This window comes from Camelus bactrianus, chromosome 9 (genome assembly GCF_048773025.1).
Source record: "Camelus bactrianus isolate YW-2024 breed Bactrian camel chromosome 9, ASM4877302v1, whole genome shotgun sequence".
Classification (NCBI taxonomy): Eukaryota; Metazoa; Chordata; class Mammalia; order Artiodactyla; family Camelidae; genus Camelus; species Camelus bactrianus.
This window is the reverse complement of record NC_133547.1, coordinates 768,553-792,515: the sequence shown is the minus strand read 5'-3', so window position 1 is coordinate 792,515 and position 23,963 is coordinate 768,553. Positions and strand designations below refer to the sequence as shown.

Genomic DNA, 23,963 nt, shown 5'->3' with positions numbered 1-23,963 from the left:
CAGCAGTTGCAACTGCCTCCCCCTTGAGCGCAGAACACAGCCGGATGACCAAGAAACTGGTATGAATGAGAACTAAATGAAAAGGGGAGGGCTCTTCACACACAAGTGGCCAAAAGTCTCCTTCCATCAGGGTCCTACGTGTTTCCCAACACCTCCAAGCGATTAACTCAGCTCTGACACCGCCAGGAGATAGCATCAGATCCCACAGATTAAGGGCTCAGACCCACAAGCCTGCCCCTCATTTCAGATGCCAGTCAGAAGGCCAGGTTGTTACCTGTGCTTCTGACCGGTGGGCTACAGATCGAAGTTTCCAGCGACCCCTTTCTTGGGGTAGATTAATTTGCTACAGTGGCTACAGAAATCAGAGAAAACATTGACTTACATTTGCCAGTTTATTATAAAGGATATTATAAAGGATACAGATGAACAGCTAGAAGAAGTGGTACATAGACTGTGGTCCAGAAGGGCCCTGAATGCAGAGCTTCTGTCCCCATGGAGCTGGGGCATCTCACCCTCTGAGCATACATTTACCAACCAGAAAGCTGATCAAATCTTTCAAGAATTTTTATAGAGCTTTATCTGCACCTCCCTCCTTCCCTTTCCCAGAGGTCTTGGGTGAGGCTGAAAGGGCCCACCTTAATCCCTAAGTCTCCATGGTGACCAGCCCCATCCCGAGGCTATCCAGGGGCCCCGCCCTAAGTCACCTCATCAGCATGAGCTCAAACGGAGCCCCTCATGAGTGACAAAATACACTCCTAACTCAGGAAATCCCAAGTGTTTAAGGAGCTCTGTGCCAAAATATTTCTTATTAACATCATGTGGCTTTCTCCAGAATCTTGGGTAGCAACATTATAAACATGAGTATCATTCCCACAAGATTCTTCGGCAAGCAATACTTTTCATTGAAAGAATAGCTTGTGCACCAGGGAGAAGACAAGTATTGCCGGAGAAGAAGTTCTTCTCTTGTCCCAGAAAGAATTCAGAGATGAGACACGAAGATTAAGAAAGTAAAGTGAGGATTTATTAAGGGACAGATAGTACACTCTCGGGGGCAGAGCCGGCAGGCTCAGGTGAGCAGCTGTGCTGAGTTTCTTTAATAAACTTACCTAGGGTGTGAAAATGAATGGGCAGAATATTCACTGGGGAGGGAAGGGTTCGGGGTCATATTCCCTGATTTCCATCCCAGCTCCACCTTCCCAAGGGAAGGAAGGATTGTTTTTCCTTATTTAGTCTGGATCAGAAGTGTCATGGTGTTAGTGCATGATGGGTACTTCTAATCTGCAAGGCTAATTTTATTGAAATGAGGGCGCAATGTGCAAAAGGTTACATTTGGACACTGAAGATTCCTGCCTTTTCCCACCTTTCTGTGTGATTCTTTTAATCAGTCTGGAGGTTCATGCTTTTCTCTGCCTGCCCAAGGACCCCCGTTGTTCACAAGATGTGTGGTTTCCTGCCATTTGGCCTGTGCCCCACTTTCTCTGCTCATGTCTCGCCCTCTGCCTGCTCTAACATTAAGGCCCTAAGTAAACTTTTTTTGCAGCCCCTTGCATGATATTTTTTGGTTGATACAAGCCACAGGCATGTAAAGAGCAATTAGATAATGTTGATGGAAAATTAATTAATAGTCAATTGAAGAAAGAATATTGTGGGCAGTCTGGTGGGAGTGCCGGGCTCCTGGTCTAGGTGGTCACCAGGCCCTGCCTTGTTTGGAAGCTGCTGGCTACTGGTGGATGGGATTGGGTCACAAAGCTGCCAGCTGTGGGTCCCAGAGTGAGTGAAACCTGGGAGACAGTCTTTCAGGAAGCTCTAAAGACTGTTTCATCCATTAGAGGTCCGAGCACAGTTATATACATTTTCAAGACAAAGGGTCAAAGGATTATACATGGAAGTAACATATTGAGAGTTTACATAGTCCAGATCTGCATGTGAGGAGTGGGTCATCGTGATCCCTTACAGGATTGAGGTTATGTTACCCTCTAAGGAGTGATCTTGCTGGCACCAGGAGAAAATCACTCATTTCTGGTGAGCAGGCTTCCTGTGTCTTCTAAGGAGATCTGGCTAATGTGTAATGTGGATGCACAATACATACTGTGGAGGGGTAGTGGCCCAAACAGGCAGAGAGAATTTTATGTTTAAGAATTATCTTGTCCTAGCCCTTTTTTGCAGCCCCTCCCCTTCGGAGATGGCCTGCGCTCTCTGTCTATGGAGTGTGTGCCTACTTTTATTTTAACCTGAGCACCCAATTCCCACACCTCTTTCCTTGCCTTTCTCTTGCCTTACACTCTATATAGTGTGTATCTCTAAATAAATCTACCTTTACTCAAAAAAGAAAAATCTTGTCCTGCCTTAAAATTGATTTTATTTCATCAATGATGAAGATGAGTTTCACGTGGCTGAACCACCTGTTGCCTGAGTGACAGTTGCTGGGTTTTTTGTTTTTTGTTTTTTCAGTCTGAGCCTGTTGTGCTAAATAGTGTTTGTATAAACATATCTATAAATCTCTCTCATCAATAGTGATGAAATATGCAGGAAACTATATTTGATATCTTGTACTAGCTTATGGTGAAAAAGAATATGAAAACAAACATGTGTGTATTTGTGTATGACTGAAGCCTTGTGCTGTACACCAGAAATTGACACAACATTGTAAAGTGACTATACTCAATTTTTAAAAGTAAAAAAAAAAAAAGGTGATGAAATAAAATTCACATTTTATAGCAAAACATGAAAAATGTAAACTTTAAGATTTTTCTCTGCCCATGTGTTGTATATGCTGTGCATCTGTATTAACCAGCTCCTTAGGAGATCACCTTCCTTCTTAATCTTGAAAGGGATCACCATGAGCCATGTATGTGCAGATCTGGATTGTGTAAACTGTCAATACATCGGTACATAAACCTTTGTCTCAAAAACATATCACTACGCTTTTAACAAGCAGAACAGTCCTCAGAACTTTCTGAGAGAACATCTCCCAGGCTATAATCCTCAAGTGGGCTGGAATAAAATTTTCCATTTTTTCCTTAGATTAACTATCGAGTGATTTTTTTTATCAATGATAGAAAGGTGTTGACATTTATTTTCCATTTAAAGAACTCAAGAGCTCATTTTATCATATTTGGTTCAGATGACAAGAATCATCCAGAAATTTAACATTCTCAAGATATGACTGTTACCTTGACACATAATCAAAAATTTTAAGTACTTGGCTATCAAAGTCTTCTATTAATCTGTGTCCAACTATCCTCTGAGGGGCTATTATTGGGGCCCAGAATAGGCCGCCCCAAAATATGCTTCAATAGCAAATTGATTCTTTTCCATTAAGTTACTTCACAAGTGACCGATGCAAGTGGGACATTCTTACCCTTCTTTCTGTCTCCTTGAAAGCAGGAAATGAACCTCTCAAGTGAAAGGAGCGCTCCCTATGTCTACAGGTAGAGGACATCCTTGTTACCAGAGATGAGGAATTCAGGCTGAGATGCCTATATAAACAAACCTTGTTACTTCTTTAATTAAGTATCCAAGCCCAAACCCTGTTTCGATTATTCATTAATTGGACACCCAAAACCTACATTTCTTTGTTCATCAATTCCTCACAAATTTATTGTTTCTTTGCCTAAGAAGTGAAAAAGCTGCCTGTTTTGGCCACTTCTCGTAGGAATGGGACCTAAGAAGTGGCCAAAACAGGCCATGCTCATGAATTAAAATTTGCTTCTTTTTCTCCTATTAATCTGTCTTGTTTCACTCTTATTATTAGTTCAGCCACAAGAACTCAAGAAGGGTACAGGGGAAATTTTTCCCCTACCCAACATTTTTTTTTTTTTTTTTTTTTTGCAGAGAAGGAAAAAAACAAAACAAAACAAACATAAAATGATGTTCTGACCAGACATTGTTCCTTAGGTAGGCTCACCTCTCTGTGTGCCTGAGGGCAGGAGGCATTTCATTTAGACCCTCTCTGGGTTTCCATGTAACCACTAAGATCAGGGGGAAATTGTGAACCTTCATTGCTCTGCAAATTTCTCCTATTCTTAAAGGGCTGGAGTCACCCATAATCACGGCAATTTCCAAGTTCTCAGGACCCTGTTATGTTCTCTCTGACTCAAACAAACTTTAATAGCCACCCTACCCTCCCCCATCTACTGAATTCTCTGTCTTTATTTCAGTTCATTTTATGATTTTGGTATGTTGCCTGATTCATGAATTATTCAGCAAAGCCAATTAGATCTTTAAATTTACTCAGTTGAATTTTCATTTCTCAACAGTTATATTCCACCTTTCAGTAAATTTTTACTTTTATGAATTTGAGTATGCCAACTAAAATTTTGCACCTTCCTAGTTGGTTCACACTTAATAATGGTTTCTCTAGTCCAAAATTATAAAAGAGTACTACTCTAATAAGTTTGTCTTGGAGATTTGCCTTTCTTCATGTTGGAAAATATATTTAGTAGCTCTAGGATGAGAGCTAAAAATGTGTTTACATTTAGCTCTAAGATGAGAGCTGAATTTTTCCCTTAGGTTTTCAATGAAATTTCCAAATATTTTAATACCATTTTTAGAATAAATTATTTTATTTATTATGCCCAACTAATTAGTAACAAACATTTATCAGATGTCAATTCCCAGAAATTATCCTACATCTGCTTCTAAACCTGGCTTGTTCTCGGGCTCCATAAATCTCCAAGGTAAATTTATTAGACTAGTACATTTATGTGGTTAATAAAGTTCATTTGCAAGTGGGCAAGTTTTCTCCTTTGCACTTGGTTTTATTTTTTGAAATTTTTATACTTCTGCAATTAGTAGATGAACTTTAGAAATTTTAGTATTTTGAACTGGAATTTCAATAAATGTGATCCTTATATTTTTGAATTGCGTTGTTTATCATGAAAGACTTTCCATTCAGTCATGCAGTTTTAATTTAATTTTATTTATTTTTTGGGGGGGGAAGGTAATTAGGTTTACTTATTTATTTTTAGAGCAGGTACTGGGGATTGAACCCAGGACATCGTGTATGCTAAGCATGCGCTCTACTACTTGAGCTATACACTCCCTCCTCAGTCATGCAATTTGTTTCAGCTAGTATTTAAAATAGAACTAATGATTTAAATGGGCTTTAAAAAATTTATTTCAGTGTTTCCCTCATATATCTTAATTGTATTGAAATCATAGTGGGGAGGGCATAGCTCAGTGGTAGAGTGGGTACTTAGTGGTGGAGTGAGTCCTTAGCATGCAGCAGATCCTGCGTTCAATCTCTTGTACCTCCGTTTAATTAATTAATTGATTAATCTAATGACCTCCCCTCCAAAATTTTTTGATAAAATTCTACCTTGTCTGTCTGACAGACATCTAAAGCAGAATATGTTCAAAATATACTTTTTAAAATTTTGATGGAGATACATGGGGATTGAACCCAGGACCTCATTCATGCTAAGCAAACACTCTACCACTGAGATATACCCCTCTCCCCCTTAGGCAACATATTTGAACAGAATCTTCACTAAGGAATGTATATAATGGTCATTAGACATAGATAAGTTGTTGAACATTAAAACTATTGTCAAAAGATCAGACCCAGTCCCTGATGAGCCAAATAACTCAGAGACAAGGTCTTAGAGCTTGGAAGGAAAGAGGCAGCTTTATTACCCTGCTAGGTAAAGGGGACTCACAGCAGGCTAGTGGCTTCAAACCTGTGAACTCACCTTGAGGTTGGGGCTTAGTGATTATGTAGACAAACGTGTGGGAACATAGAGGTGATAACAATCAACAAGGGTGTCTGGTGAAAATTTCTCCTAAACCTTGATGAGTCAGTCATGGGACCATCTGGTGGTCTGGCAGGTCATCAGCCCACACCTTCTTTATCTGGTTAGACCCAGCTGGTGTCACGGAGGATCTCTGAACGGTCTGGTCACTCTCCTAAGTTTGTTATTCCATAACTCTCTTCCTGAAAAATGGCTCAGAAAATAACTATAAATTTTAGTTGTCAGAGCAAGGTAAAAACAGCAAAGTCAACAACCTTAGCTTTTAACAATGGGCCTGGGAACTGGGAGCAGGGTCCGGTTAGTCAGGTTTGCTGACTGTTCTAAAAGCAAGCAATAAGCCAAGAATTTGTTAGCCTAAGTGTGGCCATTATATTACGTCTCCTTCAAAATTCCCACTGTCAATTTCTCTCATTCCATTTCTATGGAAATAATGTTCATCTGGCTGCTTCCTGTTGAACAGAGGCATCATTTGGGGGTTTCTTAGATGGAATGAGCAAACTTGATCTTGCCATAGGACTGGGGGGTCTCAGAAGAGTCTTAGCTGTTCTCTTTCTGCACAATAGACAACAGAAGACTATCAGCCTAATTATCACATATATACCTACTCCCATTAACAGAAGTGATAACAAAAACAGCAGAATCTCCATAAGGATAGATCTGAGACCCTGTGTTATCCATGAAAGGAGGCCAGAGAACCAAGTATTGACTTGAGAGGTAATTTCTTGTGCACAAGCATTTGAGTCCCCTATATTATGTATTTGCTGTTCATGTCCTCTAGAGCTATTGTAATACTTCTGGACTCATCTGGGATGAAAGTACAACAGGCAGTATGGATAAGAGCGCAAGTTCCTCCTTGCAATGCGCAGAGCGTGTCAGGAGCCATTCGGTTTTGTAAGATGAGCTTTCTCGTTAGTTGCACTTCAGTATTAAGTAGTGAGATTCCCCTTTGGCTGTCATTGAGGGCCTTTTGGTGGGTGAATTTAGCCAAGACCTCAACATGAAGGGTAATGCTCTTCAAGCCAATGTTTGGTAGGAAGAAATTAAACACATGATAATACCATTTGAAAACAGATCGGCTCCAGCAAGAATGGAGGAGTGGCATATTGGCAATATGGGTGGAGAGCAGTGTTGCATATCGATGACCTTGGGCCCTTGGGAACCCAAGGGTGCATTTCCCTATCCACCCGGGTGGCAACCATGGCCAATGATTATTTCCACATAGCCATAAAGTACCATTAGGGGCATTCCATATTGTGTTCAATTTGTACTCCCAATTGGTGGCTGGTCAGTCAGTTTCTTTGAGAATAATAGTATGAGTACAAGTTCCTGGGGCAATCCATCCCATATATCTGGTGGAACCCTTGGATGTATCTAATGAATGATTTCATTGCTCCCAGCGCAGCAGAGCTGGCATACTGAGTCTCCCAAATTCTGGAGTAAGCCCACAGCTGCCATCCCAAATTTGATCAAACCCTTCATTAATTCTGTGGTGTCGTCTGGGTCTGAGTCCCATTTGTGCTCTTTTTGAAATTCCAAGTAGGTATTTATTCACTGTGTGAGAGTCTCCCCATAGCAGAATGTGAAGTTGTGGCCCGGTATTTCGAGAGTATTATTAATGGGCCAACCTAGGGGATGATAATTAGTAATCTCTTTTGCTTTTTATTCAGGTATTAATGGAAGGATGGGGAAGGATGGGGTGGTACCAAAATTGCATGATCTTTCTCTGCTCTTGAATCTATTTAAATATTTCTTTCCAGTCGGTTCCTTGAAGTGGAGACACCCACCAAGGGAGACCAGAGTCTCCTGAGACTGGAAGTTGGCCACAGAACCAACAATTAGAATAGTTAAATGAGTTTGCATATGAAGAGGCCCGTTGTATGAAAACATTACTATTCATAAAAGGAAACTGTATAAACATAAGAAAGATAACTTTAAGTAGCAACATTTTTCTTAAACAAATGCTTATGTTCACCCAGAGGTTGAACTTTCCGCCCAGCTGCGTCTACAGGAGTCTGTGGAGTATAACCCGCAGGAGGCTCCTTAACTTGAGTGTGATGGATCCACAGTTTGACTCCGTAAAGTATGAGGGACGTGTGTGGGGTAAGCAGCATGCCGTGGGGTCCCTTCCACCTTTCTTCAAGCTGTTGATCAGGTTCTGGTTCTTTCCAGACCTTTAATAGTACTCAGTCTCCTCGTTTGAATGGATGCAGGGGGGCATCAAGCTGAGGTGCAGACCTGGAAGAAGCAAACTCATGCACAATAGTTAGTATTTGACCAATCTGTTGTACATAGTGTTTGACCCTAATTTCTCAGGTCAGTTGCAAGATTTCTCCTTTTCCCCTAGGGTTTAGAAAATGGCCTTCCAAAAACAATTTCATATGGCCTTAGCCCAAGCCTGCTTCTTGGGGCTACTCTTACTTGCAACAGGGCAATAGGCAGTACCTTGTCGCATTTTAGCTGAGTTTCCTGACATAGTTTGGCCAAGGTCTTTTTAAGTGTATGGTTCATTTTTTCTGTTTCCTTAGATTGAGGCCTCCATGCAGCATGTAACTTCCATTGAATTCCCAGATGTCTGCTTACTTGTTGTGATGTCTCTGCAGTAAATGCTGGAGAGTAGGTGGAAGTCCATATCTGAGAATGAGTTCCTTAAGGATGACCCAGAAAACTTCAGTGGCTTTCTCCATGTGAGCCGGGAAAGCTTCAGTCCATCTTGGAAAGGTGTCTACTAAAACAAGCAAATAACGTAGGTTGCCTGTGGTTCGAGGCATCTGGGTGGAATCCATTTGTCAGTCATCAAAGGGGTGATTCCCAGTAAACTGTTTCCTTGATGGAGATTTTTCTGAACAGACTTTGGGTTATTTTTTTATGCAAATAGGGCATCTTTTAATGAGCTGCTGTATGGTTAGATGAAGTTTGTGGCCTCTAATCCGAGATCTAGTCAAGTCCATTAAGGCACCTCTTCTGTAGTGGGTATCACCATGCAGGTGTTTAATTACGGGCCACACTAAAGCCTGGGCAACAAGGTTAGGCCATGGCCATTCATTTTTCAAGTATTGGAGGGGTCTGTTTTATCAAATCCCAACTCAGTAGCTCAATTATGATCTTCTTTTGAATATTTAGGCTGGTACTGAGTTCAATCTAACTGGGGGATGAATGCCCCCTGGGCTGGGGGAAATGTCCTCGGAGGGCAGCTGCTTCTGCTGCCTGATCTGCCACGTGGTTTCCTGTGGACAAACAAGATGTAAGTTTCTGATGTCAGGGTGGTGCCTCTGGCTCTGTTATAGCTCTTAAAAGGGCCAGTATTTCCTTGGGATGTTTAACTTCTTTATTTCCTGAGGTTAAAAGACCTCTTTCTCTCCAAATCGCTCCGTGAGCATGGATCACCATGAATGCATATTTAGAGTCTGTATGAATGTTGACTCTTTCCCTTTAGGTACCCGAAGGGCCTGGGTCAGTGCTGTAAGTTCGGCCTTTTGTGCAGAGATACAGGGGGCAGCACAAATGACTCTATTACTTGAGACTCAGTAGTTACCGCGTAACCAGCCTTGTGTTGCCCATTTTGTTGTTTTTGTTACCCACCTTTTATACAGCTACTTCCATCCACAAATAGCTCCCAGTCAGGCTCTGGGAGAGGCTTGTCAGTTAAATCTAACCTACTCGAGTAGACAGTTTCTAGTGTTTCCAGACAGTCATGGTTTAATTTATCATTTTCAGGTTCTGCTGTGGGTGTTGGCAATAGGATGGCTGGGTTTAAAGTGGTCACTGTTTTTAAGGTTAACATTTGGGTTGTCTAATAAAGTTGCCAGATATTTTCCCATTCTTCCTGCAGTGAGCCAATATCCCTCTTTCTGCTCTAATATGGTGACTTGATGAGGCAAGTAAGTTACTATGGTCTGTCCAAGGGTAAACTTTTCTGCTTCCTGTCATAGATCACAAGGGGCTGCAACCGCTTCTGAGGCATGGGGGCAACAATTCACCATGTGGTCCAATTGCTGGGACAAATATGCAACTGGGCAAGAGATAGTCTCAAGCATCGGGATTAAGACACCCAGCGCTATTCCTTGCCATTCATGCACATATAACATGAATTCCTTTTTTAAGTCTGGCAACCCCAATGCCAGCGCTGAGAGTAATCGAGTCTTGAGAGTGGTGAATGCCTGCTGGCACTCCCCCATCCACACCAAGGATTCTGTAACTGTGCCTCTCAGAGTGTCATAAAAGGGTTTGGCTGTCAGTCCAAAATTAGGTATCCAATTTCTACAAAAACCGGCCATCCCCAGAAATCCCTGTAACTACTTTTTGCTCCTACGGACCTTCAAAGTACAGATTGCCATCTCGTGGTCATGCAAGAGATTGCAGGTTCATTGTGAAATCTGAATTCCTGGATAGGTTACTTGTTTTTTTTACAGATTTTACAGACTTTGTTGGGGGACTTTGTATCCACACCAAGCCAAGTGATTAAGTATGGTTATGGCATTTTCCTTACAATGACCAAAGTCTGAGCTTGCAATTAATAAATCATCCACATATTGTAGGAGGACACCCTGATTGAGGTGTAAATTTCTAACATCCAGAGCCAATGTTTCATTAAAGATAGTAGGGGAATTTTTAAACCCTTGAGGAAGCACAGTCCAACAATATTGAGCCTTAACTCTGGTGTTGGGATCCAGCCACTCAAAGGCAAATAACAATTGCGACTTCTTTTCAATACGTATACCAAAAAAAAAAAAAAAAAAAAAAAAAAGCATCCTTTAAATCCAGGACTGTGAAATATTTAAAATCTCCGGGGATTGTAGTCAGTAAGGTGTATGGGCTTGGTACCGTTGGGTGAATGTCTTGGACAATGTCACTAATAGCCTTTAAGTCCTGTACAAACCAATATTCTTCAGAGTGGGGTTTCTTTACTGGTAGTATTGAAGTATTATAAGGTGATCTACATAGCTTAATCAGTTCATGTTTCAAGAAACGTTCCAAAACTGGCTGTATTCCTCTTAGGGCCTCATCCTTTCATGGATATTGTCATTTTCTAGGCATAACAGAATTCGATTTTAATTGAATAACCATCAAGGTGGCAAATCTTGTCTGTCCTGGGACCCCATCAGTCCAGATGGGGATTTCTTCTGGAATTTGTCCAGGTGCTTTAGTTGTGGAGTTCGGCTCCTGTTGCAGCCTCAGGGTGGCATCTGGCAGAACAGCTACACAAATTCTTTGAGTCTCTGGAGAGAAAGTTATCTGGGCATTTAGTTTGCATAAAATATCTCTTCCCAGCAGTGGGACAGGGCACTAAGGCACATATTGAAAAGTTTGAGTCAGGGTCTTTTCTCCTAATCTGGATTCCAAAGGCTGTAGCAACAGTTGAGTCGTTGGCACCCCTGAGACTCCTTCTACTGGGGCAGAAGTCTTTGACAATGCTCCTAATTTACTGTTTAAAACTGAGTATGCTGCTCCAGTATCCACTAGCAAGTCCACTAATTGAGACCCCAAGGTCAGTTGTACCCGAGGCTCCTAGGTGGCAATTGTTATGAGGGTCCTTAGCGTGGCTAAGAGCCCCAGGCCCCATCAGTCACTGTCTTTGTCTATAAATCTTTGGGTGACCCTTACATTGGAAGACATTCGTACCTGCGTCTCTCTCTTTGATTTCAGTTTTGGCCAGTCCTTTTTCCAATGCCCTTTCTCCTTGCAGTAAACAAACTGATCATGAGTCACAGCTCACTTTTTCTCATCTTCCTTTTGTCCTCTGGGTCTTTGTTGACTAAAAGCTCTCAGGTGAGTTGCTGTCATAACATTGACAGGTTTTCTGTTCCTTTCTTCTCTGGCATTATGAACTTTAAAGGCAACCTCCAGTAATTCCCCGGGACCTTTGGCTACTGCACTTTCTATCTTATTTAATTTGTGCCTTATATCGTCTGAGCTTTGGCTTGTAAAAGTCATATTTACCATGCATGCGTTTTCAGGACCGTCAGGATCGAGGGTGGTGTGTTTTCGATAAGCGTGTTGGATCTCTTCCAAAAAGGCAGACGGGGTTTTCTGTTGGCTCTTGTTTTAGAGCTTGTACCTGGTTAAAGCTAGTCTGTTTCAGAAAGCCCTTTGTGAGGCTGGCTAGGATGCACTGTCTGTAATTATTTAACATCAGACCTTCAGTTGTATTGGGGTCCCAGTTTGGCTTGGATGTTGGTACAGCTAGATCTATGGCGGGCATTTGTGGGATTTCCTTGCTTTAAACATTGAGCCTCCCTTTGAGTGGGTTCTAAGATCAGTCTCTTTTCATCTGAGGTTAAAAGCATTCCAAGCAGCAGCTGTGTATCAAGTTGGGCGATGGCTTGAGAAAATAGTTTGAAAAATTTCAGCCACTTTCTGGGGGTCCTTACTATATGATGGATGTTGATTTCTCCAATAGAGCAAGTCCGTAGTTGCAAATGGGGTATAGGCCCATATATAATTATCAGGAAGTCCACTTGTGCTAATTCCAACTGGCAACTGTCTCGAGGGCTATTGCCCTGCTATGGGTAAAGGCTTTCCCAGGCCAAATTGGGTACCCTGTCAGGTCCTGTAGGGGGAGGCCATTACAAATTCCCGTCCTAGAGTGAATGGGGGAGGCAAAGAGTCTATAGGTAGGGTAGGGTGCGGCGGAGGAAGAGGCAAAGTGACCGAGGCGATGGAGTTCCCGCGGGGCGGGTGATAGAAGGCTAGCAGGAGGAAATGGTAGAGATATTGGAGGTGGTGGTGCAATGACTGCCGAGGGTGGTGGTGAAGTGACAGAAGAGAAAGCTGGAGAACAGCTGTTTGAGCAGGAGCAGTCAGCTGGGCTGCCACCAGAGGTGGCAGCAGAGCTGGAGCAGAGGGAGAGGCCAGGGGAGTTTCACCCCTTGATGAATACCCCTCTTCCAGAAAGCAATTCATTGTTCTGTCTCTAGATCTTCTTCCGTCTGTTGGTCGGGTGTCTTGTCATCAAATATTTCCTCTAACTTTTTCTTTGGTTTTATAGAAGATTCTTCTCCTTCCCTCACTTGTTTAGTAATCTTTTTTTGTCCAGTCTAATGTTTACCCTTTACTTCTCTTTGAACCATCAGTCTGGCTCCTAGTTTACTCTCTTCCTCATTATGCACTTTCATAAAGGTGTGTACATTTACCATTTCTGCCCATTTACCATTTTTCTGACAGAACATCTAACTGGAGGATAGTATAGCGATCTAATGACCCATTTTCAGGCCACTGTTCCCCAGAGCCTAAGTTATACAGTGTACAAGCAGTATTACAATGAAATATCATCTTTTTCTTAGTTATAGATGGTTAACTATAATTTGACCAATCATTCAAGATTTTACCCAATGGGCTGTTAGATGGACTAGATGGCACGCCTCCCGTAGTAACTTATTTTGAATACAAATGCAAATGCAAATGCAAATACAAATACAAATTTTAGATTGCAATACCAGGCCTTTATCAGTAGACGGAAGCACAGACTTACAAATGACAGGCTGAAACAAATTCAAATTCCAAGCTTACAAATAATTCAAATTCCAAATATATTTGCTTCCAAGTTTGCTTAGCCAGAGACCTCCGCTACAAATGGATACCTGTTTCAAATGCAAACAAGTATCCCCCACCTGTCCAACTAGGGAACTCCCAAGTGATATCAAGGGGTCTTGGTCATCACTGGGAACTTACCCTAGGCCTGCCGATCAAATGCAAATGCAACACTTCAGAAGAAACAGAGCCGTCTTTTCTTCCTCCAAGGACTCAGTTTGGGCGACAGTGGTCCATTGATAGGTGGAAGGGCAAGGGATGAAAAGGATCCCTAGAGCAAAAGGGGCTCCATTTTCCATGTCCCACCCATCAGCACGGAGGGGCAATCATCCAAGCCCTGTTGGCCCAGCAGCAAGGCGGAACCTAAGGCCCCTCTTAGAAAAGAGGGGAGTTCTGGCCATGCATTTGGTGCCACAAGTTTGTTGCTGAAAGGTCAGCCCCCATCCCTGATGAGCCAAATAACTCGGAGACAAGGCCTTGGAGCTTAGAAGAAAAGAGGCAGCTTTATAGCTTTGCCAGGCAAAGGGGACTCCCAGCAGGCTAGTGCCTTCAAAACTGTGAACCCACCTTGGAGATGGGGCTTAGTGATTATCTAGTGAGCAAACTGGGGCATAAAAGGGGCTGTCAATCAGCAAGAGTCTCTGGGGGAAGCTTCCTCCTGAATCTTGGCGAGTCTGTCTGGCATCATGGGACCGTCTGGTGGTCTGGAGGGTCACTGGCCCCATGACCTTCTTTATCTGGTAAGACTCATCAGGCTCCAGGAGGAACTTTGGAGGGTCTGGTTATTTTCCTGAGATTATTGTCCCGTGACTCCCTTCCTGCGGGAATGATTCAGAATCCAAACATGACTGTAAATTTCACTTGCCAGAGTGAGGTAAAACAAACAAGGAAATCAATAACTTTAACTCTAACAGTGGGCCTGGGGCTCAGTCAGACTTGCTGACCATTTTAAAAGTAAACAGTAAGTATAAGGCCAAGAATTAGTTAGCCTAATGTGGCCATTTTATTATTTCTCCTTCACTATGTTGTATACATGACATTAATACAATATTATAAATCAACTATATCTCAATTAAAAATTTTTAAATAAATGTTTAAATGAGGGGGGAAAATTGAGCTGATCTTAACTCATCTCTTCTCAGACTTCAGTGTCTCCTAATAAAAATTATTGAGGTCTTAACCTTTTCACCCTCCCCAGATTGTTTCTACAGAGATATCTCTACCACTATCTTTAAATAATTACATAATCATCAATTGTTTCCTGTAATTTGCATTTCACAACTTTTTTTCCTGCTATATAATCAATTCCTCATACACAACAGTCCCAGCAATCACTGAAGAAATGATAACCTCCTCTCAACTAGGAGATGAGATGATGGGGTTTAGATGCCCCCTTTGCACATGTGCTCTGCCTGAGAATACTATCACTCACTAAGTAGGCACTATCCCATATCAAAATGAAATTTCACAAGTTGCTGTCTGTTTAAAATAGATGTCAGATTCCTAAAAAAATTAAATATATTCTAGGTTATTGAGTAAAAAATATTAAGTGGATGAACAGCGCTGCTTTATGATTTGGACACAATCACTGAGTATATAGGCAGGAGAGATGTTCTCTAGGAAACAGGCAGAGCTAACTCGTCCTCTCATTTCAGGGCTGTTTAAACATCTCTCCTTATCTTCCAAGTCATGGCTCTAACTGAACATACAATTACCATACTGACATTTCTGACTGCATGCATTTGAATAGCAAGAAAATGTTTATTATATTCCTGCTAAGAGTGGATGAATTTTGTGTCTGAATGAGAATATGTTCACTTGCATTTGTAGTCTTTGGGGATAATTGAGATACAATTTTTAGCCACATGGGGCATTCTGAGCTTACGGAGTCTGAAATAATGGCTATAATCAAGTGATCGGTTGCAGACAACACTCCCCCAAACCTGAGAACGGCCCCTTTAAAAAGGGATAAGTGCATTCCTTTCCCTGAAGGTTAAAGTCGTCATTTCCCAGTGCCACTCTCAGTGCCCCGGAACCATTTTCTATTCTTTTCTTTCTTATTTAAATTGAAGTATAACTGACTTATAATATTATATTAGTTTCAGGTGTACAACATAGTGGGTCAATATTTTTATAGATTTTACTCCATTAAAGTCATTACAAAATAATGGCTGTATTTATGGGCCGTGCAGAACGTTTACTCCTCGAGGTGGACAACTGGGACCTCTAACTCCACCTGCGCATCGGTGGAAACTACACTACCCAGAGGGCAATGCGCCCAACGGTGGCGCAGTTGAGCCAATGAAAGCGCAAGTCAAAGGCACTTCCGTGCGTGGGCATCGCCTCGGGGAGGGACTTCTGACGTCCTCCTCGTGGCGGTTATTTTGTCTTTTGTCGGGTCAGTTGGTCCGCCCAGAGGCTCCGGAGCCAGGGGTCGCGAAGGAGAAGGTGCCGGAGGAGTCCCAGAGAGGCGGGTGCAAGGCTCGGGGTGGCCCGCAACAGGCTGGGATCGGGACCTCCGTGCCTCCCAGGCCCCGCTGCGCCCTCAGACCCCGATGGCGGCGGCCGCGCTGAGGGACCAGCCGCAGGTAAACGCGCGTCCTCCGGGCCCGCACTGCCCTCTCCCGCCGGACACTAGAGCCCCGAGTGCGGGGCGCCTGCTCGCGTGCCTGCGGCCCGGGCCCCGGGGTGCAGGCCGGGGAGGCGGCCGCGGGTGGGGCCGTGTTTCTGACAGACGGCGTGACGGCGCGGGGAGAGGCCCCCAGGCGGGGGGACCCGCAGGTGCGGAGGCCTGGAGGCCGGACTGAGGCGGGGGCGGAGGGGGGGCGTTCGGGAAACCTGGGGTCCATTTTATGTCTGCAGGATGTAAAGAATTCGAAGCGACGTTGTGCCTGAGGAGTTTTACTTTCATTTTCGGGGGGAGGGGAGGGTGAACAAAAGAGTGACACCGAGATAGGCTTCTAAAAGTTTACCAAATGCTGGTCGGAGGAAGAGCAGACGAGTAGAGTGGCAATAATATTTAGGTACAGGAAGGTCGACTCCTGTACAAGATTGCATGACTGGCAGGAGTCTGCTCTGAGGACGGAGGTCCCGAGGTAATGCAGACACCTGGAGCTCAGCTGGCACCTGGGCTTTGCAAGAGTGTTTAGTAGCTTGAGCCCATGGAAGCTGGCCGTGGTTGCCAGGCTCTCAGGTGACCTCCCTTTCCGCACAGATTCCTGTAACTGCAGAATCTCTTAGGGACTGTGGTTTGTGGGGTTTACTTCCGGGCCTCATTAGTCCTCACTCCACCCTGTGGTCTCCGGGATAATAGTGTTTCTGTACTATTGCGCCACTCTTTCAGCCCCTGGACCCAGGGACCTTGAACAAACATGAGGCCTAGGATCATGTGGAGTGGCCCAGGGTTCTAAGTCCAGGCCCAGGCTTATATGGAGTGGTTCCTATTTTTGGCAACCAGTGGAATGAGATGTGGAAGGTACCAGATCAGACATAGGTACCAGAATGTGCAAAGGCCTGGAGAGGAGGCTGAGCTGGTTCAGGGACCTGCGGGTATCTTTTCTTTTTCGTGGAAACTGGGAGCAGTGAGTGGAGCAGGAGTCAGGTCTGGAACAGCTTTGTGAAAATTGAGTGTCCCTTCTGGAGGTGATGGGAGCAATGAAAGATCTGGAGCAGTGGAGACAGGTGATCTGACTCCGGTGTTATCAGGCTCCCTGTGGGTGCAGCATGGAGAACAGCATTGGCGTGAGGGAGGTGGTGGGGAGACCATGGAAGAGGCTACTGCTGTGGTCTGGGTGAGTGTGTTGGTAGCTTGACCAAGGTGGTGGCTGTGGAGGTGGGAGAAGTGGTTGGTTTGGTGTGTTAGGTACAGAAACCTGAATTTTCTAATTCTGAGGTTGAGAGAATGGTAGGAGTCAGGGATAAATAAGTGAAGGTTTGGTTTTAGCATCTGGAAGGATGGAAGCTCCATTAGGTGAGACAGGGAAGTCCACAGTAAGACTAATTTTCTTTGGGGATATCAGAAGTTTTATATTTGGCCTCTTAAGGATATGAGATCTTTCAGAGAGCAGTTTGTGGGCATCTAGTACTCTGAGGAGGAGTTCGGGATGGAGACTTATCCAAAGGGCAGTGGAGAGTGTGTGGCCCAGGGAGGAGCTTCTTATTTTTTTTTTTAATGGAGGTACTGGGGATTGAACCCAGGACCTTGCACATGCTAAGTATGTGCTCTACCACGGTGCTATACACCTCACCTCCTGTAGATCACTTTAGTGTGGGGAATCCAGGTCAGGATGATAATGGTTAATAGTAGCCTAGGACGATGAGGGTAGGCCTGAGGACTCGGTTTCCTGCTTGGGCCCCTGGCTGTGGGAGGTGGGTGTCACAACACAGGTGAGAGAAGTGGTCGTGGGGAGGGTGGGGAAGGCTATAGTTTGGCATGTGGGCAAGGCCTCTGAGGGATCGGTGGACATGAGATGGTTGTGGAGGCATCATCAGGAGGAATTCAGACAAGCTGGTGCTTATTCACTGCTCTACAGACTGACCAGGATTTTGTTGTAACCCTTGGTGGGACCTGGGATGTTGTAGTCAGGCTGGTGGATTAGCTTGGAGGTGTATGTGGTCATCTGGGAGACTCACAGATGAGGTAGAGGGCCAGGCACTGGGCCTTGAATGAGGGTTAGGTGAAGAGAGGAAAGCTGTGACTGGTCAGGATTCATCAAATGCAGCACAACTGGCAGAGGGCCATGGGTACCTGAGATCTGATATGGTTCTGGGTAGGTGAGGTTGAAGCAGGGAAGGAGGCCTTCATGGCAGGACTCAGGGCTGCCTTTGTTAATGGGGATCATCAGCATCTCGGGTAGAACTTGATCCTGTTTGACTTTGACAAGCATTCTGTGGACCGTTTGTGCTTGGTCATGATTAGGGAAGCTAAGGAGGTGATTATGGTGTAGGGCAGGAGGAGCTGTGGCTGGGTAAGACCGTCACACCCTTCTTAGTGTCCTGAGATGATGTCCTCCTTTTCCTTTTTTCCCTCAGTTCACTTTATCTTTCCCTCAGCTGGACCATGGGCTCTGCTACCTTCCTTCTCTTTCTTGTCAGACGTGCTGTGGGTGCCATCATGGAACTGTGTGTAGTGCCCTAAGCAGTGGACTCCCCAGGCAGCCCTAGCCCAGCTGCCTCTGAAAGTGCAGAACGGATCTGGGAGTCAGGAGTCTTGCAGGCAGCTCAGTGAATCCCACCTGGCTTGCCCTCTCCCTGCTGGAGTGACTGTCCAGATCCGTGGCCTCCAGGTCTTCTTCCTCTCACTAACAGTTCTGTGTGACTGCCTGTGCCAGGCCGTGGTCATTACTTACATGAACTATGGGCTGTCCTTGTAAGACTGGGCTGTCCTTGTACGGCGTTCTTCAGTTGTTTGTAATGTTTTCTTTCCTGACTACTGTCATATATTGAGCTGCTCTGGGCCAGTGCTGGCCACTCAGCTATGCCGTCTTTCATGAAGACTTGCATCATTCAGGTTCTGAGTAGTTGCACAATGGAGGGTGCAGGAAGAACCTTGGTTGTTTCACAGAGTAGACATGATGAGATGGCCTCAGAGGAGAGGAGGCCTGGGCCTGGTGAGTGGCATCTGAGGGGGGACGTGATAGCATGACTATGTTCAGATCATACCAGGAACCTGCCCTGTGTCCAGTAGTGTTTCGGTGCAAGTGCCACTGGTCACACCTCATTTCTACCTTTTCCCCATACTTGACACTTTGCTGCCTTGTCCTTGCATTGGTGACTTCCAGCTCCTGGCTGCCTTAACCTTTGTGGCCTCTGTGGGTCACCTGTTCCTCTGCACTGCAACATCTGCAGTATTGACCTGCACATGTGTCATGAGGTGTGCACATATCCTTAAGTAGTCCTTGGACACCAGCTGCTTGGTTCCAGTGGAAATTTACCAGGGCAGGACACAAGCAGCCTTCCTCACAGCATGCCCACATCACACCTTAGATGAAGGCTGTTGGCAGAGGAATGAGTTAGACACCTTGCCTCTGCTCCATGTGGTGTACTCCATCCTTGGGCCCTTGGTCTGGTGAGGTCTCCCCTATTCCTGCCCACTGCTGCCAGGCAGCCACTTCTTCAGCCTGCTCCAGCCCCCTTGTTTTTAGAACAAGCTCAAGAAACAAACTCATTCCTTGTTGTGTCTGATGCACCTTTGTAATGGGGCTTGCCTCTCCCATCAGGGTCAACATGCATTTCCTCAGCATTTCTCTGTTTTCAGGTTATAGACATGAAACAAGATGAGGAAACCCCTTCTGGGCAGAGTTTATCTGTAGAAGGAGAATCTCACGTCAGGGCTTCTGAGGCAGGTCCACCCACCCAGAAGACCCACCCCTGTGAGATATGCATCCCAGTCTTCAAAGGTATTTTGCACCAAGCTGAGGACGCAACAATATACCCTTTGCAGAAACCGTACTTGGGTGTCCCACGTGTGAGATGCTTCTGTTTCGCTGCAGACCTTCACCAGCAACAGAAGCATGACAGTGGAGAGGAGCCCTGGAAGAGAGATGTGGACAGGGCCTCATTTGTGAGGAGCTGTAGCTTCTTCATGTCAGGGAAGCTTTTCACCTGTAGGAGGTCGGAGAGGACTTCCCGGCCACCTCAGGCCTTCTCCAGCGCCAGGCCTTTCCCAACAGTGAGGAGCCACAGAGTGGCAGTGAGAGTGGGAAGGCCTTTCACAGTGAAAAGAGTCTTTACAGGCAGGGTGAATGTGAACTAGTTGCCATCTGCAACCACACACTTGTTCAAGATCGGAGTGTCTACTCTGAAAAAGGGCTTTACAAGTGTAACAAATGTAGGAAAGCCTTCAACTGCAACTTCAGACTTGCTCAGCACCAGCAAATTCATGCTGGACAAAGGACATATGAGTGTAATGAATGTGGAAATTTTTTTAGCCAAGCCTCTGACCTTAAACACCAGAGAATTCACACTGGAGAAAGGACTTATGACTGCAATGAATGTGGAAAAGTCTTTATCCACAAATCCAAACTCATTCACCATCAGACAACACGCTGGAGGAATGCATTATGAGTGTGGTGAATGTGGGAAGTCCTTTAGCTACAAATCCAACCTCACTGAACACCAGCGAGTTCACACTAAAGAAAGACCTTATGAGTGCAGCGAATGTGGGAAGTCCTTTAGACAAATTTTTAACCTTATTCAATACGGGAGAATTCACACTGGAGAAACGCCTTATGAGTGTAGTGATTGTGGGAAATCTTTTAGCTGCAAATTCGAACTCATTCAGCACCAGAGAATTCTCAGTGGAGAAAGGCCTATGTGTGCAGTGAATGTGGGAATTCCTTTAGACAGTTCTCCAACCTCATTCGACATCGGAGTGTTCATACTGGAGAAAGGCCATATGAGTGCACTGTTTGTGAGAGATCCTTTAGTCGCAAATTTATCCTTGTTCAGCATCAGAGAGTTCACACTGGAGAAAGACCTTATGAGTGCAGAGAATGTGGAAAATCCTTTATCCGTAAATCTGACCTCGTTCAACACCAGAGAATGCATCCTGGCACAAGACCTTATGAGTGCAGTCAGTGTGGGAAATCCTTTAGACAACACTCTGGCCTCATTCAACATCAGAGAGTTCATACTGGAGAAAGGCCTTATGAGTGCAATGAATGTGGGAATTCCTTTAGCCAAAGTTCTAGCCTCATTCAACACCAGAGAGTTCACATGGGAGAAAGACCTTATGAGTGTAGCAAATGTGGGAAATCCTAAAAGTGAAAATCTAACCTCTTTGGACACCAGAAAATTCACACTGGAGAAAAGCCTTAAGTGTGCAGAGGTGGTTTTATTTCCTCACTCAGTATAACAGCACTCGGGGAGACTGTGAGCCATTTACCTTTATTTAACCCACTTTTATTCAGACTTAGACTGTGCAAGATTCCTCATAAGCTTCAGTTATGTGTGAGGCTTTAGGTGTGTTGCACTTTCTACCTGCCCAGAGCTGTTGCTAGATTTATGTCACTGCTAGTTTCTGTAGCTGGAGCCATTTCACCTCTACTGCCTGACACACCTACGCGGTGTGCATCAGTCACCACATGAACACGGAGGGAAGCTGACCTTTGTGTTCTCCCATTTGCTTGGGGGAATTATGAATAGCCCAGGCCCTTAGCAGCATCCTCATTCCTTTCTTTTCTTTTTTTTTTTTTTTTAACTTTTTTTTATATAAACTTTTTTTATTGAGTAATAGTCATTTTGTAATGTGTCAAATTCCAGTGTAGAGCACAATTTTTCAGTTATACATGTACATACATACATTCATTGTCACATTCTCTTTTGCTGTGAGCCACCACAAGATCCTGTATATATTTCCCTGTACTACACAGTACAATCTTGTTTATCTATTCTGCATTTTGAAATCCCAGTCCCGTCCCACCCCCTGTCCCCCTGGCAACCACAAGTTTGTATTCTATGAGTCTGTTTCTGTTTTTTTGGTTTTTTGTTTTTTGTTTTTTTAAGATTCCGCATATGAGCAATCTCATATGGTATTTTTCTTTCTCTTTCTGGTTTACTTCACTTAGAATGACATTCTCCAGGAGCATCCATGTTGCTGCAAATGACGTTATGTTGTCGGGTTATATGGCTGAATAATATTCCATTGTATAAATATATCACATCTTCTTTATCCAGTCATCTGTTGATGGACATTTAGGCTGTTTCCATGTCTTGGCTATTGTGAGTAGTGCTGCTATGAACACGGGTGCAGGTGTCATCCTGAAGTAGGGTTCCCTCTGGATATATGCCCAGGAGCGGGATTCCTGGGTCATATGGGAAGTCTATTCCTAGTCTTTTGAGGAATCTCCATACTGTTTTCCACAGTGGCTGCACCAAACTGCATTCCCACCAGCAGAGTAGGAGGGTTCCCCTTTCTCCACAGCCTCTCCAGCATTTGTCATTTGTGGATTTTTGAATGATGGCCATTCTGACTGATGTGAGGTGATACCTCATTGTAGTTTTGATTTGCATTTCTCTGATAAGTAGTGATATTGAGCATTTTTTCATGTGCCTATTGATCATTTGTATTTCTTCTTTGGATAATTGTTTGTTTAGGTCTTATTCCTTTCTTTTCTGATTTTAGGGAATGGACCTGATCCAGTGTAGGTCCAAAGGACCTGTCCTCAGCTTGCTAAGAAGGACTGCCTTTCTCAGGGACATTATTGTTCAAGCATCATGCTTGTGATGAATTTTCCCCAGTTCTAATTCACCAGCTTAGAAATTGCTTGCTGCACATTGCTCTGATCTTTTCGTAAAGGACTGTTTTTGCACCTTTAATTTTGGTGGTTCTATTCACCACTTTGGGGGTAATTTTGAAGCATAATTACGGTCTGTTAGCATGTAGGGATGAACAGATTTTGTGGGGATCCCAAACTTTCTGTGCTTTGGGAGGGACTGTATGACCAACATTTGTCTAATTTGTATTGCTGCCCAAGGCCTTGAAAGAAGGACTGCAGGGCTTTGTGATCCTCATTTGTGGACTGGTGCCAGGAATTTTTGAAAAGTCAGAAATCTCCCTAAAGAAGAGCGCTTTGTTGTGAGAACCCCCAGTGTTTCTATGAACAACAAATTTTATTCCCTTGTTCACAGTGTATATTATATAACTACCAAAAATGTTGAGGGGCCCTCTTCCTCAGGTCCCGTAAAGGAGCCATGTGCCATGATATACAGATTTTCATAGCCTATGACATTTGTTGTTAGACTAAGAATCAGAACCATAACTGGTGTTACTGAACTAAAATCAGATCTGCTCGCCCGTGCACAGCACAGCCAGTCTACTGACACTGGGTTGTCATGAAGTACAGCATTTATTGCAGGGCACCAAGCAAGGACAATGGGCAGCTAATGGTCAAAAGACCCTACCTCTCCAGTGGTTTTCAGGGAAGGGTTTTTAAAGGCAACATTTGGGGTGAAGGTTGCAGCTCATGGAATTCCTTCTGATTGGTTGGTGTTGAGGTAGCAGGGTGAGATTTCAGTTGTCTTAATCATCAACCTCTGGTTCCAGCCCACCTGGGTCTGCATTCTTGTGGTCAGTGTGTAGTCCCCATCCTCCACCTGGGTGGAGGTCTTAGTTTCTGCAGAACAGCTCAGAGATAAGGGTCAGGTGGTTCTGTGTATCCCTTGAGGAGGAATTAGGACTGTTACTGCCACACTGTTGTTTAAGCTATCATTATTTTTCTTTCTTGACTGCATTTCTTTTGTTTCTACATCCCCTCACTTCCCTAATTAGGCTCTGCTTGAGTTTGCTTTTTGGAAATCAGGGAAGGCCTAGGAGACTAAAGCCTTTTCTACAAACAAACAGGTGACGTGCAGGGACTTTTGTACCCAGAAGGGCCCTGCAGGATCCAGCTTTTCTTTGATACTTTTCAGTCCTGAGGGAAACAGGGGCAGGACAAGAAAGGGAATACAGTTTTGGATAGAGATGTTGATCATAAACTTGACAGGGGAAGTCAGTTTTCGGAGGGTTCAGTTTCCTTGGTGCAGAAACACTGGATTAATAGGGAGAAGAGAGACTACAGTAAGCTACATGGAGTGTGCCTCTTCTAAAAGTTCATCCACAGGTGTTCCAGTGACTGCATCCTCTGAGATAAATGTGTACAGAAATTCTCAGGGCCTCCATGACTGTCTTCTGTAGGTGAGGTT

General features: G+C 44.2%; 1 protein-coding gene and 1 pseudogene across 1 annotated transcript in view; both read left to right on the top strand.

The window, feature by feature from the left end:
• Positions 1-23,963, top strand: part of LOC105074435 (uncharacterized) — a 93,847-nt gene that overhangs the window by 25,189 nt on the left and 44,695 nt on the right. The window lies entirely within an intron of this gene.
• On the top strand, positions 6,952-21,041 carry LOC141578708 (uncharacterized; annotated as a pseudogene).